Below are 21,868 nucleotides of genomic sequence, written 5' to 3'. Positions count from 1 at the left end.
TGCATCCATGCTGTAGCATGTATAGGCACTTCATTTCTTTTCATGGCTAAATATTTCATTGTATGAATATACTGCATTTTGTTCATAAGTTGATGGACTTTTGGGTTGTTTTCCACTTTTTAGCTGTTATAAGTAATGCTATTATGACCATTCATATACAGGATTTGTGTGAACATGTTTTTATTTCTCATGGGTATATGTCTAGGAGTAGAATTGCTGGGTCAGATGGTAACCATGTGTTTAACATTTTGAGGAACTGCCAAACTGTCAGAGACAATGCACCATTCTACATTCTCACTGGCAATTATGGGGATTTCAGTTTCTCATGTCTTCACTGATACTTGTTATTGTCTGTCTTTTTTAATAACTATCTTAGTGGGTATGAAGTTGCATTTCATTGTGGGTTTGATTTGCATTTCCCTTATGGCTAATGATGTTGAGCATCTTTCTGTGTACTTACTGGCCATTCATATACTTTCTTTAGATAACTCTTTAGTCCTTTGCCCATTTTAAAAATTGTGTTGCCTTTTTATTGGTGAGTTGTAAGAGTTCCCTGTATATTTTGGATACAAGTTTCTTATCAGATGTATGACTTGTAAACATTTTTTTCCCATTCTGTGGATTGTCTTTTTATTTTCTTGATGGTGTCCTTTGAAGCATGAAAGTTTTTAATTTTGATGAAGTCCAATTTAACCCTTTTTGGTTGTTTTTCTTGTGCTTTTGATGTCACATCTAAGAAACTATTGCCTATCAAGGTCATAAAGATTTACTCCTGCTTTCTTCTAAGAGTTTTATAGTTTTAGCTCTTACATTTATGTCTGTGATCCATTTTGAGTTAATTTTATATATGGTGTGAGGTAGGGGTTCAACTTCAGTCTTTTCCATGTGGATTCTCCATGTGGTACTTATTTTCCAATACCATTGTTTTCTTTCTATTCAAAGAGGGGTAACTCAGTCTAGTACCATTTGTTAAAAAGACTGTTTTTTTCCTTGTTTTGACAATCTTGTCAAAATTCAATTGACCATACATATAAGGATTTATTTCTGGATTCTCAGTTTTATTCCATTGATTTCTGTGTCTGTACTTATGACTGTACTATAACATCTTAATTACTGTTTCTTTCATAGTAAGTTTTGAAATCGGGAAGTGAGTCCTCAGGTTTTGTTTTTCTTTTTTAAGATTGGCTATTCTGGGTTCTTTGCTTTTTTCTGTATGAATTTTAGGATCTGTCAGTCTCTGCAAAAATGGGCAACTGGAATTTTGGGAGGTATTGTATTGAATCTATAGATCAGTTTGGGGAGAATTGCCATTTTAATATTGTCATCATCCGTGAATATGGAATACCTTTCATTTGTGTAGGTCTTATTTATTTTTTTTTAAATTTTTACTTTTTAGAAACAGAGTCTCACTCTGTCACCCAGAATGGAGTACAGTGGTGCAGTCATAGCTCACTGCAGCCTCAAACTCCTGGATTCAAGCAGTCCTCCCACCTCAGCCTCCTGAGTAGCTGGGACTATAGACATCTGTCCCCATGACCAGCTAAGTGTTTTTTTTTTTTTGGTAGAGATGGGGGTCTCACTTTGTTGCCCAGGCTGGCCTCAAACTCTGGGCTCAGGTAATCCTCCTGCCTTGGCCTCCCAAAATGCTGGGATTATAGTAGTGAGCCACTGTGCCTGGCCTGTGTAGGTCTTATTTAATATCTTTCTCTGACGGTATGTGTTTTCATTGTACAAGTCTTATATTTTTTCTGCTAAATTTATTCCTAAATATTTTGTTCTTTTGGCACTATTATAAATGGAATTTTTAAAATTTCATTTTCAAATTGTTCATTGCTAGTATATAGAAATACATTTGATTTTTGTATATTGATCTTGTATCCTGCAACCTTGCTTAATTCATTTATTCTAATAGTTTTGGTTGGGGGAGTGGTGGAGGTTCTTAATCACTTTTTGAGTTTTATGGGAGAGTTTTTCCTCACAGTATCAATTTTTGTAACTTCATATATACTGATGAAATACTATTAATGACAGTATTTTAAAGGATAATCTATATAAGAATTAAAATAATCATATAAAAGTTGGTGTTGGGCTCTAATGTAGGTTTATATTTAGGTAGAGCAAGTCTATTCTTGATTCTCACTTTAGGAAATGAGCTGAATATGTCTGATTTTCTATGTACCATACCCTCTCCCACAGCCATTTAGTGTGTGTGTGTGTGTGTGTGTGTGTGTGTGTGTAGAGGGGGCTAAAAGATGCCTCAGTATTTTCTCTAGCATACTCTCAGGTTTTTGCGTATACCTTGGCAATGAGGAGTGCTTTGCTACTCTCAATTGGTGATTATAAGATATCATCATTTGTAAGACAGATCTACATTTTGTAGATATAATAAAATGTGAAAATTATGTGTCCTTTAGTAAATTACTTCTCTAGGCATTAGGATCCATTGTATATCTTTTTTTTTTTTTTTAAAGATGGGGATTTTGCTGTGTTGCCCAGTCTGGTCTCAAACTCCTGGCCTCAAGCAGTTCTGCTGTCCTGGCCTCCCAAAGTGCTGGGATTACAGGCATGAGCTGCTGCGCCGCTCAGCCCATTGTACATCTTTAGGCACAGGAGTGAGTGATTAAAACTGGTTCTCCTTACTGCAAGTTGAAAGTGCATTATATAGGCCACGAGGCTAGTGGCAGGAAGATCAGTTGGGAGTCAATGGTAATAATGCAAGTGAGAGCTGAAAATCTGAAATAAGGCAGTGATTTGTAGGATATATCTGGGAGGTGGTCTTTAAGGAAAAATCGGCAGGATTTGGTGAATATTTATTTGGAGAATAAGGGAAAAGGGAGGAATCAAGGATGACAGATTTTTAGTTTGAGAGATAGTCAGGTATTAACGGCATTGACTGAGATAGGGAATACTGGAGGAAGGAAAGGAGTTTGAAGAAAATGATGTCAGTTTTGTTAAGTTGAAGGTGGTGGGAGAATCCAGATAGAGATGTCTAGTGGACAATTGGAAATAAGGGTCTGAAGCTTTGAGATAGGATGGGGCAGAAAATAAAAGATTCAGATATCGTCCACAGATAAAAATTAGGTGAAGCATTAGGCGAACATGACTACTCAGGATAAAACATGTAGGACAAGAGAAGGGAACCCTAGGCAACTCCAGCCTTTTAAAGGGTTGGTAGAGGAGGAAGAATCAGTACAGCAAACAGGAATAGAGAGGTGGGAGAAAAGTCACGCACACACTGTGGGTGGCAGACATCTCAGAAACTAAGAGAAGAAAATTTCAAGCAATAGGCCATGATCATCAGTTATTATACAAAGGTTGAATGCAATGAGAACTGAAATTAGAACATTGGTATTTGGTCATTTGGAGGTCTTTGATGCACTTGTTAACAATGATTAAGATAGAGGTCAGCCTGCAATGGACTGAGTAAGTGAAAGTGCTTTTCTGAGTTTATTTGTGAAAAGGATGAGAAAAAAGAATGAGTAATTTGTAAGGATTTTTGTTTTTGCTTGTTTTTAATTTGATTTTGATTCTGGCAGATTTGCACCAAGGAGAGTTGGTGAGGATTTAAAATAAAGGAAAGGAGATTATTGATTGAACTGAGATTCTTGAGGATATGAGATCTCTCCATAATACTGGAGAGAAGAGGCCTGTCCTTCTTAGAGAAATGGGTTAGGTAAGTGCTTTTGTGGATGGGTTTAGGGAAAAAGGGGTGGGGAGAAAGTTGAGGAATTTGGTATTTTGTAGCTTCTGTTTTTTTCTGAACTGCCCCAACAGATCTTTTACCAGTTTCCTCTTTCTGAAGGTGTGTACATAGCAGAAATGATTATATCTTAGAAAAGTTATTTCTTTGTACATTAATACTTTGCATTTATGTCTAGTTATAGCACCTAAACTTTTTGAAAAATACCTTATCAGTTTCCTCCTTATCTCAAGTTCCCTGACAATAGGAGACTAGGTCTTAATCATCTTGAACTTTCAGCTCATTGAGGAGTATCTGGCACATGAACCACTTTCCTAGTCCTAGGAGAGTTTTTTGTTTTTTTAGAATTACTGTTTTATAGTATTAAGGTGCTTTAAACATATGGAGATATAGAGACAATATAAACCAATTTTCGTTGAGAAGAGAAAGCATTACTTCCTTTTGTTCTCACATTAGTTTAAGGTTCTTATGAGTACTTGAACCCCTCTATTGACTCTTGTTCTGATCTTTTGATAGCTGTTCCATGATTAAATAGATAGAGAGGTATATAGAGAGGTAGTTTGTGCAGCCCTGGTTAAAAGCACTTACCTAGTACTAAAAATACGTTTATAATTTCAAAATATTCTAACATAATATGGTTTTGGATACTAGTGACACTACCTTAAACATGAGTTAACATCAGCAAATATGTTTTGGGTGCCCATCTTGAAGAAAGTACTGTACTTTGGTGTATTGTATGTTACGGAGAATTCTGCTTATTTGTTCAACATATATATTGAGGACCTTCTATGTGGTATATAGTTATAGGTGCTAGAGATAACATTGTTGAACAACAAAGACATTTTCCCTGTCCTTGTGGAGTATGCTGTATGGTTGGGGGTGGTGGAGAAGGGAGGGAGACACATATATCAAACGAGTAAGCACACAGCATCATCTGTGTATTATTTTTGCTAAATCTGTTTAACTTTGACTTTAGTCATGAGGAAACAGTAAGACATCTAGAACATGGAGGATGCTACCAGACAGCTGACTGCAAAAATGTCAAATGTTAGAAACAAACAAAAACTAAAAACAAGGGTACAGTTGAGATTAAAAGAGACAAAAGAGATATAACAATGAAGTGCAGTGTGCCAACATTGGATCCTGGATGTTGAAAAAAGATATAAAGGACATTTTTGTGTTTTTGAATGTGGACTGTACATTGGGACAGTGGTCCCCAACCTTTTTGGCACCAGGGACTGTTTTCATGGAAGACAATTTTTCCACAGATGGGGGGGGGTGATGGTTTCTGGATGATTCAAGCACATTACGTTTATTGTGTACTTTATTTTTATTATTATTACATTGTAATATATGATAAAATAATTATACAACTCACCATAGGTTGGGGACCCCTGCATTGGGCAATAATCAATCAGTGAAGCCAGGTATGGTGGCGCACACCTATAATCCCAGCTACTCAGGAGACTAAGGCAGAAGGATCACTGGAGTTTAGGAATTCAAGTCCAGCCTGGGCAACATATTGAGACCCCATATCTAAAAAAAAAAAATTTGGTGTGATAATGGTCTTGAGGCTATGTAGGAGGAAAGTCATTGTTTTAAGAGGATACATGCTGATATTTAAGGGTGAATTGTTGTGATGTCTACGACTTTCAAATGGATTAGCAAAAAAATTGTGTGTGGGGAGAGAGAGAGAAGGAAAGAAACAAATGTGAAATATTAATTGGTGAATCTAGGTGAAGGATATGCTGGTGATTATTGTGTAGTCATGCCTTGGTATCTATGGGGGATTGGTTCTAGGACCCCTCCCCACTGTAGATACCAAAATCTATGGATATTCAAGTCCCTTATATAAAATGGTGTAGTATTTGCTTATAACCTAACCACATTTTCCTGTATACTTAAATCATCTCTAGGTTACTTATAATATCTGTTACAATGTAAATGTAATGGAAATAGTTGTTATGGTATATTCTAAAAATTTGTATTATTATTATTTATTTATTTTTAGAGACAGGGTCTTGCTCTGTTGCCCAGTTTGGAGTGCAGTGACACAATCATAGCTCTCTGTAACCTTGAATTCCTGGGCTCCAACAATCCTGCCTCAGCTCCCCAAGTAGCTGGGACTACAGGTACAAGCCCAGCTGATTTTTTTTTTCTTTGAGACAGTCTCACCCTGTTGCCCTGAGTAGAGTGTGCTGGCGTCAGCTTAGCTCACAGCAACCTCAAACTTCTGGGCTTCCTCCTGCCTCAGCCTCCCAAATAGCTGGGACTACAGGCACACACCACCATGCCCGGCTAAGTTTTGTATTTTTAGTAGAGATGGGGTCTCGCTGTTGCTCTGGCTAGTCTTGAACTCCTGAGCTCAAGCAATCCTCCTGCCTTGGCCTCCCAGAGTGCTAGGATTACAGGAGTGAGCTACCACGCCTGGCCTGACTTTTTAAAATTATTTGTAGAGATGGAGTCTCGCTGTGTTGTGCAGGGTGGTCTCAAACTCCTGGGCTTAAGCATTCTCATCTCAGCTTCCCAAAGTGCTGGGATTACAGGCATGAGCCACCGTTCCTGGCCTAAAATTTGTATTATTTTTATTGTTGTACTGTTATTTTTTATTATTATTTTTGAATATGTTTGATGCACGGTTGAATCCATGGATGCGGAACTGACAGACATGGAGGGCTGACTGTATTCTTTAGAATATTTTTATTTTCCAGTTTTCAAAATAAAGAACTAGGAAAATGGAATATAATTATCATAGGTTATAATAAGTGTTTTAAAAAACAAAGTTGTCTGACAGAATATTGGAGAGTACATTTTGGTAGAAGTTGCAGTCATGCGTTGCTAATGACAGGGATGTGTTTTGAGAAATGTGTTCTTAGGTCATTTTGTCATTATGCAGACTTCAGAGTATACTTACACGAATCTAAATGGTATAGCCTACTACACATCTAGCTATATGGTATAGATTATTGCTCTGAGGCTACAAACCTGTGGCAGTTGTAACAATGCTATTTGTATATCTAAACATACCCAAATATAAAAGGTACAGTAAAAATATAAAATGTATAGGGCACTTCTTATGAATGGAGCCTGCAGAAAGTGCTCTGGGTGAGCCAGTCAGTGGTGAGTGAATGTGAAGGCCTGCATCATTGTACACTACTGTAGACTTTATCAACACTGTATACTAAGGCTACCCAAAATTTATTAAATTTTTCTTCAATAATAAATTTATTGTAAATATTTTGCTTTATAAATGTGTAAATTTTTTTAGCTTTTTGATTTTTTGTAATAACACTTAGCTTAAAATATACATTGTACAGCTATACAAACATTTTCTTTCTTTATATTCTTCCACAAGCTTTTTTCCTCTTTAAAATTTTTTATTTTTGCTTTTTAAACTTTTTGTTAAACTTGAAGGCACATATTAGCCTAGGCCTACACAGGGTCCAGAATCATCCATGTCATTGTCTTCCACCTCCATACCTTATCTCACTTGAAGGTCTTCAGGGGCATTAACATTCATGCAGCTGTTACCTCCTGTGAGAACAAGGCCTTCCGGAATACCTCCTGAAGGACCTGCCTGAGGCTGTCTTACAGTAAATTTTTTTATGAGTAGAAAGTGTATACTCTAAAATAATGATAAAAAGTATAGTATAGTTGGCCCTGTGTATCTGTGGGTTCTACATCCATGGGTTCAACCAACCAAAGATCAAAAAATAACAGTATTTGAGCCAGGCATGGTAGCTTGCACCCGTAATCTGAGCTACTCCGGAGGCTGAGGCAGGAGGATCACTTGAGCCCAGTAGTTTTGAGGCTGTAGTGAGCTGTGATTGTTTCATTGCACTCCAACCTGGGCTGCAGAGTGAGACCTCATCGCTTAAAAAAAAAAAAAAATTAAAAAACAGAAAGAAAATAAAATATTTGCAGGATTTGGAACCCTTGGGAATGTGCGGATATGGAGGACCAACTTCTTATATCTGCAGGTTGTGCAGGGCAGACTGTGGGACTTGAGCATCTATGGATTCTGGTATTCTCGGGAGGTTCTGGGACCAATACCCTGCAGATACCAAAGGATGACTATAGTAAATACACAAACCAGTAACATAGTCATTTATTATCATTATTAAGTATTATGTATTGTCCATAATTGTATATGCTAGACTTTTATATGACTGGCAGTGCATTAGGTTTATTTATACCACCATCACCACAAACATGAGTAATGTATTTTGCTATGACATCACTATGGCTACAATGTTACTAGGTGATAGGAATTTTTCAGCTCCATTAATAATTTTATGGAACCACTGTCATATATGCAGTCCATCATTGACTGACATGTCATTATGCAGCACATGACTGCTTAGAAGGATCAGCTATGTAAAAAATGGAGGAGGTGGGAGGGCGGTTTTTGGTAGTAAGTACAATACCACGAATGCCTTGGGTGGCAAAGATCTTGGTTTTTGAAGAATTGATAGGCAGCCTGTGTGACTGAATCTTGAGATGCAAAGACATATTTCTCTATCTTTGAAAGTAATGTGAGATACTTGATTTGCAGCATTTTCAGCCTGATATTTTGATGTTCCAGTTTCATTAGTGTTTGAAGAACTATTTATAAAGTCCTTTTGTATTTATCTATGATTCTCTTAAATGCAGACCTTCTGAAGTATACTAAAAATGGTTATCTTTTAGCTTTTTATTGTGTCAAAATCAGGGGCAGCCAGCTGCAGGTTGAGTATCCCTTATTGAAATGCTTGGAACCAGAAGTGTGTTGGATTTTGATATTTTCAGATTTTGGAATATTTGCATATATATAAAATGAGATCTTGGGGATGAGACCAAAGTTTAAATGTGAAATTTGTTTTTCTTTCTTTCCTTCTTTCCTCTTTTTCTTCTTCCCTTCCTCCCTTCCTCCCTCTCTCTAATTAATTAATTAATTAATTAATTAATTTTTTAGAGACAAGGTCTCACTTTGTGGGCCAGGTTGGGGAGTGCACTGGCATGATTACAGCTCACTGCAACGTCAAAGTCCTGGGCTCAAGCAAGCCTCCTGTCTCAGCCTCCCAAGTAGTTGAGATTACAGGCATACACTGCCACGCCTGGCTAATTTTTTAATGTTTTGTAGACAGAGACTCAGTATGTTGCCCAGGTTGATCTCTAACTCTTAACCTCAAGCATTCCTCCCACTTTGGTCTCCCAAAGTGCTGTGATTACAGGAGTGAGCCACTGCACCTGACCAATTTGTGTTTCGTATATATCTTGTACACATAGCTTGATGGTAATTTTATTTTTCCCTTGGGAATACTGATTAAACTGTGTGTGCACCTGCATTTTGACTACAACCTGTTGTCACATGAGGTCAATTATGGAATTTTCTACTTGAGGCATCATGTCAGTGCTCTAAAATTTCAGAGTTTGGAGCATTTCAGATTTTGGATTTTCAGATTAGGGGTGCTCAACCTGTATTACTATCTCAGGAAACTTAACAACCAAGTTGAGCCATCTCTAAAAATGTATCATTTCATCACTAGTAGATGACTTCCGTTAGACCTGTAAAAAAGCCTTTTGTTTAAGTATTCTGTGGACAGGAGGCTTGATAGTGGCAATGAATGACCTGATTTCACTTGTTAAATCTGAAAATATTCTTGGCTTTCTCACTGTATATGACCTTGTTTCATAATTGGGATCCAACATGACAAATATCTAGAATAATTTAGTCTGTCTCAGAAACAATGTGACCTACTAGAGTTTACTGTATTAGAGCAAAGAGTTTGGAATTTAATGAACTGTTACTTGACTTCTTTAAAACTTCAAGAAAGTGATTTTGAGTTACAGATTTCTTATTTGTTAAACAGTAGTCTCCCCTTCCTATTTTATGGCATTGTTTTGAGGAGAAAATGAGATGTGAATGCTCTTGAGTAAGTTAAAAACTATAGTAAGGTGAAGGTGTTTTCAAGACCTTATGATCTCTCTGCCCTACTACCAGAGATCCAGTTCATACTTTCTTTTTAGTAATTGGAACTTTTTAACTCTAGGATAGGGTTAGTGGCTTCCAACAAGGACAGCTCAATTTATTATTTCTTCCTTCTTGGTCTAAGGACAAAAGTCTGCAGGATTATAATGAAAATTCTGAATTGTTAGTGGAGGCTCATTTATGTAGTGTAACCAACCTTACCAATTCTGGACTTGAATGTGAATATATGTGTGTCCTTAATTCACAGTTATCTGTGGTTTTTATGTGTATTATTAGGCTTGTTGGTTTTGGCATTTTAAGCCTATAGTTAACCTTTCTCTGCTATCTGTTGTATGTGTGACATAACTAATCATCTCACAACTAATAAGCATCAGTGATCTGTAAGCTAATATTGTTATTATCCTATATTAAAATATCATTGTGGAGACATTCTGTTTTCCATTTGCACAAATAGTTTTGATGGCTGTGGCTATTGTGATGAAAAGATTTAACCTACTGTCATATATATATTTTAATCTGAGATATTCTTGAAATCTCATACTGTCTCTAAATGTGTGCTATTTCTTTGCCATTCAGAAAACACTTGATGTTATATTTAAGTGTCATCCATAATTTTTTTAAAAAGTTAAGATCTATATTTTTATCGGCTATAAAAATCTTTTTGTGGTCACAAAAATATATGCTTGTTGTAGAAACCCAAGCATACAAAAATGTTCTATAAAACTGATTTTATACTAACTATTAAATTATTTAAAAATATTTTCTGTAATTTCATGAAGAGTACCAAAGCCATACTCAATTGAAACTGTAAACACCTCTTGTCATTGCCTGACCTATTAGATGGCTAAGCTATTTTTAATTCTGAACCTGAGGTCCAGGAGGCGAATTTACCTTTGCTTTTAGTTTCAATCTTTAAGTGAAGTAAAATTAAGTACAATTTTAGAAGAGTTTTTGGCTTTTTAATACATGAATAAATTTGGAGCTGTGTGTAATAGAATATGTGTTTTCATAGGATAGTGATATTTGCTTGATAAATGAAGGATTTATTTACCAGGATGTGGATTGATAAATTCAGGCTTTCATTAGTTTATTTGAGAGATATTTTTGAGCACCTACTTTATGCCAGACACTATGAAAAGTTTTAGATATCTAGTGATGAGCAAAACGTTTCCTTTCAGTTTTAATTTAAGATTCTGTTTGTTTGCATGGAGTTATTAGGTAGTAAATTTCTAGAAAATTGTTTGATTCTGCTTTTTTTTGTTTTGGGAGACAGAGTGTTGCTCTGTTGCCCCGGCTAGAGTGCAGTGCCATCATCATAGCTCACTGCAGCCTGGAATTCCTGGGCTCAAGGGATCCTCTTCTCCAGTAGCTGGAACTACAGGTGTGTACCACCAAGCCCAACTGATTTTTTTATTTTTGTTTTTTGTAGAGAAGAGGTCTTGGTATGTTGCCCAGGCTGCTTTTGAACTCCTGGCCTCAAGGGATTCTCCCACCTCAGCCTCCCAAAGTGCTGGGATTATAGGTGTGAGCCATCTCACCCAGCCCAGAACAGTCTTTTTAAGTTGATTAATTTAATGCTGAAAACATTGTTTTTGCTTCTCGCACACTTTGCTGTAGATCAGTACTGGTTTATGGACCTGAGCTGAGAACCATTGCCTTAAAACAGCTGTTTCAAGGGGAGAGATTGGGGAATTTTGTGGTCTAATGTTAGGGAAAATTATTAAGTATGTCTTAACATATTAAAAGCTTCAAAGAGGTTCTTCTATGAAAAGACCCATAGTTTACTTGGTTATTGGAACCCTTTCTCATACCAGTTATTGACACTCTTTAGAACTGGTATTCCAGAGAATACCCTTTTGAAATACTGCCATGGATGTTGATGTTACCAAGGGTTTGTCCTCACTACTTTTATCCTTTTCTGTCTTTTTAAAAGTTAACTTTTAATATTTATTGAAGTATTACTTGCTAAGAGTTTAAAACATCAAATACTTATAAAAAGACTTTTAACCAAAAAGATGCAGTTTCTTATTTCTTCTCTCCATCCCTTTCCACTCCTTATAGGCAATTACTTTGAATCCTTAGCTGTTTCTGTTTTGCATTTCTAAATATTACTGCATTTTGATTCATCAGTTTTAAACATTTTCTTCCTATTAGTGCAATGTTACATGAGTAATTTCTCTTATAGCCCCTGTCCCTGGTCTTTCAAAATGGTTATACAAAAAATTTCAAACCCTGTTTTCATTTGTGATTATGTAAAAATTGTTTATATATGAACCACATAGGCTATGATACCTCATAATGGTGGTGAAGGTTAGTTAATACATGTAGAGAACCTAAACAGTGCCAAACACTTGTTAGCTCTTTTTAGCTGTTATTTCTAGAATTACGTTTCTTTCTTATACAACTGGATTTAAAAATTGCCTCAGTAAAAACAAAATTTTCCTACTTTTCTTTGAACATTAAAATCTTCACACATCTTCGATTGTTCTGTAAAGCTGCAGTCCCCAACCCCTGGGCCACGGACCAGTAAGGTCCATGGCCTGTTAGGGACTGGGCCGCAGAGCGCCCCCCTACCCCCTGCCTCTTCTGTGGAAAAATTATCTTCCATGAAACGGATCCCTGGTGCCATAAAGGTTGGGGATCGCTGCTATAAAGTGTCTCATAGTGTATTTTTTTTACAGTGTCAATCTGTTATGTAATTTATTGGTTCCATTTATTTTTCTTAGAGATAACCTCCTGCAGCTCTTCTGGAATTCTGCTCTGATTTGGACTTGTTGCTGTCTAGACCTGCTTTACAAGAGTTGTACTGGGGCTTACGATCACCGTCATTCTGGGAATTCCTTTTGCCTCTCTTCTGTGTTGGATCCCGTGCATCTCATGTCTACCTTTTGTTTTGGTTTACTGTTTCTCTTAGTATTTTCTGTTAAGCTCAAAGAAAATGTGCTTGAGTGATAAATCTTGATTGATAATTTGGCTGGTTATAAAGTAGATTTTTACTCGGGATTTATTTTTCACTCAGATTTTTAAATGAATAGTTCCACTGTCTTTAGCTTATAACATAGCTGTAATGATAGTGTTATTATTATTCTCAGTCTTTTGTTATTTGCATTTTTCTCTCTTTCTGAGCATAGTATCTTATCTTTATTCTTGATTTTCTTGGCACAGGTCTTTTTAATTCAGTTTGCTGGACATTTGGTGGCTTTTGTAATCTGGTGACTCCTGTCTTTCAGTTCTGGGATGTTTTCTTCTACTTTTTCTTTGATAGTTTTCTCCTCCCTTTTTTCCCTGTTTTCACATGTTGGATTTCTTTGATCCTCTGATTTTTTAAAATCTATTTTTCTTATTCTCTATCTTTGGTTCTTGTTCTAATGAAATTTTTATTTTGGCTGTGATTTTATATCTTAGAGCTCCTTTTTGTTTTCTCTCATTTCATGGATGCTATATTTTCTCAGATCTCTGTGGATATTAATTATAGTTTTTTTTTAACAAAACCCTTTTTAATGTAAACACAAGTAGATTGCATAAAACAAATTTATAAGTTGATGCATTATTATAAGGCAAAAACTTGTCACCACCCCAGGGTCAAGAAATAGAACCAGCCAACCCAGAAGCCCAAATTTCAGTCCTTCCCCCCAAAAATAGTTGCCATCCTGACTTTTATGGTACTTACTTTCTTTTTTGCTGATTCCATCCCCATTGTGTAGTTCAGCATATTTCTCTGCATTTCCTATAAATTGGTGTCTAGATCTAGAGGTTTATAGGATTTGTGTTTGCTTTTGGGGGGGGGGAGTAGGGCAAGAGTATTTTACACATGTGTGGTATGTTCTCCCATCAAGAAGCATGTAATGTTTGGTTGTTTCTCTTGCTATGCTGTTAGCAGCCACTGATGTTCAATGCGTAGATCTGTTTATTCAAGTGTTACAAAGTGGTAAGATGAAAAAAAATTATTCATTTCTTTTTCATTTCCTGGCTTGAATATATTTATTTGTTTATGTATTTAAATTTTTTTTTTTTGAGACAGTCTCTTGCTCTGTTGCCCAGGCTTGAGTGCCATGGCCTCATCATAGCTCACTGCAACCCCAACTACCTGGACTTAAGCTGTCCTGTTGGTCCAGCCTCCCAAGTAGCTGGGACTACAGGCTCACACTACCTGCCTGGCTAATTTTTTTTTATTATTAATTAAATTTTTTTTTTTTTTGGTAGAGACAGGGTCTCATTACGTTGTTCAGGCTGGCTTTGAACTCCTGGCCTCAAGCGATCCTCCTGCTGAGCCTCCCAAACTGCTAGGATTGCAGGTGTGAGTCACTGCACTCAGCCCCAAGTGTCCTTTGATACAGACTTTTATATATTATTCCATACTTAGTTCGCTTATGTGACTTCTGCCTTTGGAGTCTAGTGCACCAATTCTTTAGTCATTTGGAGTTCTGTAGACAAATGGATTTGCCTGTCGTTGCTCATTGTTCCTCCTGCTGGGCACTGAAGTTCAGTCTTCATCTTCATTTTACAAGTGCTTATTATTCTTCCAGTTGCTTTCTGTGTTCATAAATAGTGATTTGGGGTATCACATGTACTCTAGTATGATTGAAGATGGAATGTGTTTAATTTTTTCTTTTCTCCTTGTTTTGGGGTGAGAAGGAACAAAGAAATCTCTACTCTGCTATCTGAATATGGTAAAGTTCCCGTTATCCCATTTCTCCTCTCATTTCTATCTAGGGCTCCAAATCATCATATCATCAATATTTTCATGACTTCTAGATCTTTACTTCCAAACCTGATTTTCTTTCTGAGCTGTGGATCTTTATATCCTACTGCTTCCCAGACTTCCTGAATAATCTTCCCCCAATATTTGCCAGTTTTATTAGTCTTTTCAGAAGACCAGCTTTTGGTGCTATTGGCTCTATCTGTTGTGTTTTTTTCCTTATGTTAATTACTGTTTTTTTTTTCTTTTCTTGGGCTTATTTTCCTTTTTTTCTCTTTCAACATGAGATGCGTACTTAATTCATTAACTTTCAAGTTTTTTTTCCTTTCTAACGTATATATTTTGAGACTTATGTCTCTAGGTTCTGCTTTAGCTGTATCCCACAAGTTTTAATGCTTGGTTTTTGTTATTCAATTCAGAATCCTTGCTAATTTCCATTATGATTTCTTCTTTGGCCCATGGATTATTTCGAAGCATATGTCTTGATTTTCAGACTTTTGTTATCTTTTTATTGATTTTGACTCTTATATAGCATTGTAGTCATAGAACATACACCATGTGGTTTTATAGCTTGAACTTTGTTGAGACTTGCTTTGTGAATTGGTACATGGTGAGTTTTTATGAATATTTTGTCTGGATGATATCTTTTCTTGGATGAAGTATTGATGATTTAATTTTGCTAAATTTCCCCCATACCATCCTCCCAGTTTTTCAAGTTAAAAACCTGGGAATTATGGCGAATTCCTCCCTTGTTTTCAATACCACATAAAGTCAATTCTTCATGCCTATCCATTCTACTTTTTAATTATTTCATGTTACAAGAGTAATACCATGATTATTTTTAAAAACCTAGAAAATGTAAAGTAAATAAAATAAGTTACACAAGGCCTGCTACCCAGGGATTTTTTTTTTCTATTCCAGCTTCTTCATGGCCCTAATTCAGGTCTGTCTGTTCTTCATAGACTATTATAGATTTATTAGTATTCCCATCTTTTCTCTTCTGTATAACATTTATTTGTTTATTCATTCAGCCAATATTGAGAACCTCTTATGTGCTAGGTATAGGGCATGTATAACAGTAAATAAGGCAGAGAGGCAAGGACCTTACTTTAATGGTTTACTTTTATAGCTTGGGCTTTTTTATTTGTTCAGTGTTATCTTTGTCATTTTCTCTTTGTTATAATTTGAGCTATAGCTATAAATGAATTTTGTTCTTAGAAAAGTGTGTGTTGTCTTCTGACTTTGTGTCTTTCTATATGTTCCCTAGGTTTATGAAGCCCTCTCTAAGGTAAACTACTACTCATCCTTTAAGTCTTGAGTTAAAGCTGAGTCTTAATGAAATTTTGTCTGACCCTGCCTCTTAACTTCTGGTTAGATTAGATGTTATTCTTGTGTCTATTCATTATAGGAATTACATATAGTTTTTTGGTGTGCATGTGTTTCTTTACTTGGGCTGTAATTCCTTGGTGGTATGTCCTGTATCTTTCCATAAGTGTTTTTCTTAACACCCAGCATAGTACCTGGCACATAGGTATTTACAAATATTTGTTGAATAACCACAGCCATACAATTAAATAAAATAACCATGTTTTCCTTAACTTCCATTGGACTCTTATTATGAAATAGCTTGGGAAATGGACTGTTTTGGTTAGTTAAAATGTTCTGGTTAATTAAAAAGTACATTGTGAGATACTAGTTTTCAAATATAAGCTGACAGCTAGGGAGATAAAATACATTGGTTGTTTCTAATAAGGCTGGATTTTTGCGTATAAATCATTATAAATGGGAATTGAGATTGTAAGTCAGTTGATGTATAATTTGTAATATAGTTTATTTGCAGCGTTTCTGATACTTACTATCTACTGTAATGGTTTCCGAATTTAACCTTATGCTCTAATAAATACATTTTTTTCTCAGTGTTGCCCAGCTGTGAGACTAGGGTATCTGCTGATTCTGAACTACTAGTAGCAACCCTGACCAAAGGTCCCAGCAAGGTGAGGGATGAGAGGATAACATTTACAGATGGTAAGAGTGAGATATTTGTTTATATCTTAAACAGATGGACACTACCTACCTGTACCCAGTTGTTTAGCCTGTCAGGTAAAGAATGTGGAGGAGGTTTTTACATCTGTAGGTTCCTGAAGAAAGACTTCCTGTTTTGGCATTCAGAGGCTTTTTAGCCTAAGTGTTGCCTCCCCATCTGATCCCCCTAAGGCACTGCTTACCACTCTGTAAGTCCTTTATCACATAGAAAGAGATCCCATGCACATTTTTATCATATAGAGTCAATCTTAAATGTCAGTGGACGACTAAGGATTACTAAGTAGTGGAGGAAAGCCTGCATGAAAGGAGAGCCTAAGATAAGTGGGGGAAAAAAAATCTATAAAGAAATAGATAATGGAAAGGGTTTTTTGAAGGCTGAATAGTATGATTGAAAGAAGACCTCATGTCTAGACATATTCTTGTGAAATTTCAAGACATCAAGGATAAAGGAAGATCCTAAAATCTTCCTGAGGTGGGGAAAATGGCAACCTATAAAGGAGTAAAAATCAGAGTGGCATCAGATTTTTCATCACCAGTGCTGAGTGTAGTAGAGGAATGCCATCAAACTTCTGAGGGGAAATTATTTTCAACATTAAATTCTATATCTAGGAAACTGGTAGTCAGTTGTGAGGGTAGGATTGAGATATTTTTAGATACAGAAAGTTTAAATGTATACATCTTTTTATTGCAAGCCACTGCTCTAGCAAAAAATATATGATCTAGAAAGCAGAGTGATAGGGGAATTTCCAAGATGATAAGGATAAGGCCTAGAGGGTAATCATTCTAGATTGGTGCAGGAATGTGGAGAGCTCTAGAAGCAAGAGGTACCTGTGGGAAAAAGATAGGTTTGAAATTATCTTTGACAATTTGAAAGAGGAGGCAAGAAAGGGATATAGTAAACAATTCTGGGAAAAATTAAAAGTGAATAAGAGAGGATATTTAATAAGGAAATACTGCTTATCTTTGCAGTGACTAATATTTATATATTTTTACGGTAGGTAAAACTTACTGATTTAATGAAAACAGGCCTATAAGATTTGTAGAGGATGGGAGGGCAGGAAGTGGGAGTTGGTGTAAGATGTGGATTGCCAACTTCTTTGGTAAGAAGTGAGATCTGAAACTGATGAATTTTGAAAGAGAAGTATAAGCACATTATTTGGAAATATGGAAGTGTCTCCCAGAAGAAATAGCTGAAAGAGTTAACAACAACAACAAAAAAGCACCCACCTGTGAGAGCAGGGGCAGGATATGGGAAGGGATGGATTGAGGAACTTTTGCTTTTCATTTTAAATTTTTTTGTACTATGTGATTTGAAAAAACCCCACTGCATGTGTATATAGAGTAGAGCCAGCCTTAAATCTGCTTGCTTTATGCTTTTCGTCCTCTAGGTTCAACACTGGTTCTCTTTGAAGTTTTACTTCCAAGGAATCCTCAACCAGAATGGAGGCAATCAGTCTCAGGTTTCATTTTACTGTACCTGTCTCAAGAGACAAAGAATTCCTTCCCCATAGCTTTAGTGTTTAAGTAGATTGCCTGCTGCTTTCCTTGTACCTGGGCCTTTGGTCCTGCTTGACCTCATGGATTTGACCATATCTGTGTGAAAGTTTCCACCAAAATTGGCACTTTTGTTAGGTTACATTATATCCTTCACATGTGATTAACCCACATATTTGGTACTTTTCCCAGGGAAGGGAAGAAACTGTGGGAAGGAGCATGGGAAAGATAGCAGCTTTGTGCTCCTTAAGAGATGAGACCTGTGACTCTTGGGATAGGATAACAGCAGAATAAGTTTTTTCTTCCCTTTTCTTTCAGCATAGCTGTTTTTTCCCCCCCGTTATTGCAAACTCATATGGCTTTGTGGATTGATGAGTCAGGGGGAGGAGGGTGCTCCAGTGGAGGTACACTGTGAAGTGGGACTTGGTTTTCCTTCTCTTTCTCCCTTAGCTGCTAAGTGGTATTCCATGGGCTGAAGAGTAGTGGCAGGGCTACTGGAGACATGGTTGTGGTGCATCTGTCAAGGCTGATTGGGGTTACCAGAGAAGACGAGGGAAAAAAATCTCAGCAGCACGGTAGTGGGATGAAAGTTCCTACTGGGGAGGTGAGTCCTCTGTTGGAGTAGTGGCATTTGCTCTTAGAAATTGCCTTTAATTAAATTACTAGTTACTGCTGGTAATTTACTGATTACTTATTGTACTCCTACTACTAGTTAGTGGGGAAGTAATGGTAAATAGGATGGAATAATTCTTTCCCCTCTCAGAATACAGACTATTTAGGTAGTGGGGAGTGGATAAAGACAAGTAAGTAGGCAAATTAAGTACAGCGTGAGAAGTGTAATGATGGAGGAAATGTAGCGTACTAAGAGGGCGTCTAATCTGAACTTGATGGATGGGCTTGAATAGGGAAAGGAGCCTTGAAGAAGGAAGGTCTAGTTGAGTTTTTCCTACCAGAATGTTGGGCCCTTAGGGTAGGGGACCCTGTCTGTCTTATTTACCTTTGTATCCCTAGGGCCTAGCACAGGTATTCATTAAATATTTATTGAAGGAAACATAATTAACCTGAAAACGCGTTAGATTTCTTGATGTTTCTTTTGTCATTTATTGAGAAATTATATTATGGCAGGTCCTTAACCTATGTTTTTAACTATTAACCTCACAGTAGTCTTGAGAGGTTATCTTAGACAGATTAGACTGTCCAGGGTCTTACAACTAGTAATTCAAATAGTCCTTTAGTTAGTTGGAGGAATAAATTGAGGAATGGGTCTGGAAGAATTAATTCCTCTCTTCCCTAAGCCATACTCTTTCTTGAATTATACATCCAATTTTCAAGTTCTTTAGTCAGGGTCTTATTTATTGTGGGGGTAGTAAACCAAGAAAGAAGTACTGGCTTGAGTCCTTGATCTCCAGTTGTCTCAAGGGAGGAAACGTCTTTGTCCAGGCAATCTCATTCAAGATGTTTAGCGGTGATTCAGTGGCAGTGATTCACCTCCTTCCATTGTTTTATTTTGGTAAAATACATATAACATTTATCATCTTAACTTTATTTTTTTATTTTTTATTTTTTGGGTCTCTGTTGCCTGGGCTAGAGTGCAGTGATGTGATTATAGCTCACTGCAACCTCAAACTCCCAGGCTCAAGCTATCCTCCTGCCTCAGCCTCCTGAGTAGCTGGGACTATAGGCATGTGCCACTGTGCCTGGCTAAATTTTTTCTAATTTTTTGTAGAGACAGGGTCTCCCTGTTTGCTTGGGATGGCCTTGAACTCTTGGCCTCAAGCAGTCCTCCCGCCTCAACCTCCCAAAGCACTAGGATTACAGGTATGAGTCTCGGAGCTTGGCCTATCTTAAGTATTTTTGAGTATACAGTTTAGTGGTATTAAATACATTAATAACATTGTGTAATTACTATCAACATCCATCTCCATAACTCCTTCATCTTCTGAAACTGAAACTCTGTATCCATTGAACAATAACTTCTTATTCCCCCCTCCCCTCAGCCCCTAGATTCTTATACAGAGACAGCCTGAATCTAAGATATGGTGAGATGAGGGATACAGCTTTGTAGCTACTGAACAGAGTAAACTGGGCACGCAAAAGGAGTACTAATTCCCCAATAAAAAAAAGCCTGTTTATCATGGCACTTTACAATGTGTGAACTGAGAAAAATGTTTGCAACATGTATAACAAGGGTTATTGCTTATGTAAGATGCTTTTAAAAATTTTATTATGAAAAAAATTAGCATTTCAGTTAAAAAATGGGCAAAGAACATCCACTGCAGTTTCTAGAAGTCATACAAATTGTCAACAAACCTATGGAAAAAAATGCCACTTGATTAGTAATAATAGAAATATAGGGGCCGGGTGCAGTGGCTCACACCTGTAATCCTAGCACTCTGGGAGGCCGAGGTGGGTGGATCGCTCAAGGTCAGGAGTTCAAGACCAGCCTGAGCGAGACCCCGTCTCTACTAAAAAAATAGAAAGAAATTATCTGGCCAACTAAAATACATATAGCAAAAATTAGCCGGGCATGGGTGGCACATGCCTGTAGTCCCAGTTACCTGGGAGGCTGAGGCAGTAGGATCGCTTAAGCCCAGGAGTTTGAGGTTGCTGTGAGCTAGGCTGACCCCACGGCACTCACTCTAGCCGGGGCAACAAAGTGAGACTCTGTCTCAAAAAAAAAAAAAGAAATATAGGTAGAAATGGAGTGTGTGTGTATGTGTGTTGTCATCAAATAGCAAAAGAATGATAATACTCTTTGTTAGTGAAGGTGTGGGCCTTCACGTACTTCCATCAAGTACTACTCTAATAGTGTCAGTGAGAGTGTTAATTGGTACCTCTTGGGAGAATAATTTGATAATATCTGTGACATTAAAAAATAATGAGGATGAGGGGGAATGAGTGTATAAATGAAACAATATTGGCCATGAGATGAGAATTAAAACTGGGTGGTAAGTACTTGATGGCTCATTGTGCTTGTTTTGTCTACTTTTGTATATGTTTGTAAATTTTCTATTATAAAGAGGAAAAATGTACACAGTATATTACAGTAATTATCTTTATGATTTTATCCTATACAATAGTTGGGAATGTAAAAGAATGAGTTTTATATTATTGCTTATGATAATAAAACATTGAAAACGTGTTCCTCATTTGGGTAATGGTTAGAAAGCTTAGCAGCTGATGAAAAGATTGTCATATGTGCTTTTGTTTTATATTTATTGGATAGAAGTTACATTGTCCAAGATATATCTTTGTATGAGGAAAGTTAGAGAACAGTATATAGAATACTCTACATTTTGTTAAAAACATTTATATAAATTATATATATATATTTAGTGTATGTATAAGAAAAATCAGATGAACAGTTTTCTTCTGTTGGTGGAGATAGCATGGGGAATTTTCACTTTTAACTCTATGTTTCTATGTTATTTTACCATCGGCATGTTTACCTTTATAATCAGAAAAGAAGTAATAAATTCTAAAATTAGAAAAATTAGTTTGGCTTCTAATAAAGGTCATATTCTACAAAAGAGAGAAGTAATTAGCGACAATAATGGGGAGAAAACTACATGGTGGGGGAAGCCTTAGTGGGGAAAGTGTTCTTTTCTTTTCTTTCTTTTATTTTTTTTATTTTTTAAAGACAGAGTCTTGCTTTGTTTCCTGGGCTAGAGTGCAGTGATGGGATCATAACTTTCTACAACCTCAAGCTCTTAGGCTCAAGCTATCCTCCTGCCTCGGCCTTCCAAGTACCTGGTACTACGGTTGCGGTGCCCTGTTAATTTTTCTGTTTTCTTGTAGAGATGGGGTCTTACTCTTGCTCAAGCTAGCCTTGAACTTTTGGCCTCAAGCAGTTTTCCCGAGTGATCTCACAAAGTGCTAGGATTATAGGTGTGAGACATCATGCCCAGCCTCTTGATATGTCTTCTATAAGGTTTCTTTGGGCAGAGAAATTTTGAAAGAA

At 36.7% G+C, this 21,868-nt stretch overlaps 1 protein-coding gene across 5 annotated transcripts in view; it reads left to right on the top strand.

Moving 5' to 3' along the window:
- The window catches only part of MTF2 (metal response element binding transcription factor 2), a 60,299-nt gene that overhangs the window by 3,481 nt on the left and 34,950 nt on the right, over positions 1–21,868 (top strand). Inside the window, exon 1 of one of the 5 annotated variants that reach the window (XM_045547520.1) lies at positions 3,480–3,673. The exons of the other annotated variants lie outside the window; for them this stretch is intronic. The gene's annotated coding sequence lies outside the window, so the exon portion shown is untranslated. Of the gene's footprint in view, positions 1–3,479; positions 3,674–21,868 lie in introns of those variants that run through there. 5 annotated transcript variants of the gene reach the window in all.

This window comes from Lemur catta, chromosome 3, assembly GCF_020740605.2.
Source record: "Lemur catta isolate mLemCat1 chromosome 3, mLemCat1.pri, whole genome shotgun sequence".
Taxonomy (NCBI): domain Eukaryota; kingdom Metazoa; phylum Chordata; class Mammalia; order Primates; family Lemuridae; genus Lemur; species Lemur catta.
Note: the sequence above shows the minus strand (reverse complement) of the source record. Positions and strands in the feature narration are given on the sequence as shown.